This window comes from Arachis duranensis, chromosome 7, assembly GCF_000817695.3.
Source record: "Arachis duranensis cultivar V14167 chromosome 7, aradu.V14167.gnm2.J7QH, whole genome shotgun sequence".
Taxonomy (NCBI): Eukaryota; Viridiplantae; Streptophyta; class Magnoliopsida; order Fabales; family Fabaceae; genus Arachis; species Arachis duranensis.
The window spans coordinates 18,763,056-18,765,728 of record NC_029778.3 but is presented as its reverse complement, the minus strand read 5'-3'; positions in this window follow the sequence as shown (position 1 = coordinate 18,765,728).

The following is a 2,673-nucleotide window of genomic DNA, read 5'->3' as shown; positions in this document are numbered from 1 at the left end:
GTTAGTGACAGACGCAAAAGAATCACTGGATTCTATTCCGGCCTGATCGAGAACCGACAGATGGATAGCCGTGCCGTGATAGGGTGCGTTGAACATTTCCACTGAGAGGATGGGAGGTAGCAACTGACAACGGTGAAACCCTTGCATAAAGCTTGCCATGGAAAGGAGTAAGAAGGGTTGGATGAAGACAGCAGGAAAGCAGAGAGACGGAAGGGACAAGCATCTTCATACGCTTATCTGAAGTTCTCACCAATGAATTGCATAAGTATCTCTATCTTTATCTTTATGTTTTATTCATATATCACCCATACCCATTTGAGTCTGCCTGACTAAGATTTACAATGTGACCATAGCTTGCTTCATACCAACAATCTCCGTGGGATCGACCCTTACTCACGTAAGGTTTATTACTTGGACGACCCAGTGCACTTGCTGGTTAGTTGTGCAAAGTTGTGTTTATGCCATGGTATTGAGCACCAAGTCTTTGGAGCCATTACTAGGGATTATTTGAGTTGTGAAAAGTAGTGATCACAATTTCGCACACCAGGGTACAAACTATTCAGAACAAACCTTGGTGAGAAAACTCCTTAGAAGCCTCACAAAAGAGTGGAAAAACACTGCCACTGTCCTAACCGAGAGTAACAACATAAGTTCCATAACCTATGATGAGCTGAGAGGAAAACTCCTTGCCTATGAAGCCACACACACAAACACAGACTCAAAGAAAAAGGGAATAGCCCTCAAGTCACAAATAGAACCAAAAGAGAGTGAGTCGAGTGATGGTATTTCAGATGACGAGATTTTGTTTTTTGCTAGGAGATTTAGAAAGATGATGAAAAGCAAAGGCAAATACAAGTGTTCAAGTTCAAAGGAGCAAAAGATAGACTTGAGCAAGGTGGCGTGTCATCACTGCAAGGAGGCTGGACACTTCAAGTCAAACGGTCCAAAACTCAAAAAGGAGGACAAAGGAAAGAAGGAAAGGAAGAGAGTACTCATGGCAGCTTAGGAAGATCTTGAGAATGACTCAAATGAAGAAGAAGAATTTGAAGGAGATGACAAAGACTGTTTCATGGCTGGAAACAACAATCTTGATGAGGTAAATTATTATGATTTGACCATTGAAGACTTGCATGCTATTATTGATGATCTCACTTTAAATACATCAAAACTGCTTGACAAATACAATGAATGTAAATCTGAAAGAGATGTGTTAAGAGCTGAAAATGAATTTTTAAAAGAAAAAGTAAAGGAAACTGAATGTGCTTTGGACATAATTGAAGAAAACAGATTTCTAAAACCTGAACTTGAAAAATTAAAAGGAAAGCACATTATGGATCCTTCTCATGAGTTAATTGCTGAAAATGAAAGATTAAATGATATGATTAAAAGGCTGAATGGTGACTTGGTAAAATTTGCTCAAGGTTCTAGTAACTTGGACAAATTACTTGCAAGTCAAAGACCATTGTTTGAAAAATCTGGTTTAGGCTACATAGCCAAGGAAGATGCAGTTTCCAACACTTCCTCTATGAAATTTGTGGCCTCTTCATCAAATACTAAATCCATACCAAACAAATCAGGTATCGGATATGTTTCAACTTGTGAAGAAAAATCTGATGAAGAATACACAAATGAAGCTGAGCCTTCACCAAGAACTGGTCCGAATTCAAACCGGCCAGGTTTGGGTTATATTTCGAAAAATGAGGCTGCTTTCAAGAAACCATTTTTCTATAACAAAACCTCATTCTCGAAAAATCCAAAGAGTTTTAAAAATTCTGGTGAAAACAGTTTTGCAAAGAGGAACAATTATAACAAAAATCAATTTATTAAAGGAAATGTGTCTCCTCCAAAAACCAGAAAATTTCAACCAGTTAATCACTTCAAGCAATTTAACTCACCTAAGTTTCAGCGACACACACTAGAAAATCATTGTGTTAATTGCAAAAAATTTGGTCACTCATATGCACAATGCTTCATTGAAAAGAGAGTTATAGGAAACAAAGTCTACAATGTTGTTTGTGATTTCAATGCACTTGGACAACCAAGATGGATTAACTTCAACGGATCCAAATTAATTTGGATACCTAAGGCTACCTGAAACTCATCTTGCAGATTTGCCTAGCATCCAAGAACAAAAAGGACATGTGGTACATGGATAGTGGATGTTCAAGGCACATGACTGGAAGGTCAACCTACTTCATCAAACTAAATAAGTAAGACGGAGGTTTTGTGACCTTTGGAGATGATGGTAAAGGTAAAATCATTGCTGTTGGAAAAGTAGGTAATGAGCAATCTACTTTCATTGATGATGTGCTTTTGGTTTGTGGTTTAAAGCACAATCTTTTGAGTATAAGTCAGCTGTGTGATTTAGGATATTTAGTTATGTTCAAAAGGCTTGAATGCTGTGTTGTTAATGAAAAGACAAATGAAGTGATGTTTGTTGCCAAGTGTTTCAATAACATGTATGGACTTACTCTTGATGAACTAAAGGATCAAAATGTAGCTTGTCTTCACTCTAAAGAATCTGAAAAGTGGTTGTGGCACAAAAGATTGGGCCATGCAAGTATGTTTCAAATAAACAAACTTGTAAAGAAAGAATTAGTAAGAGATCTCCCTTTGATAAAGCTTGACAAAGACATCACTTGTGATGCTTGCCAAATGGGAAAACAAACAAAA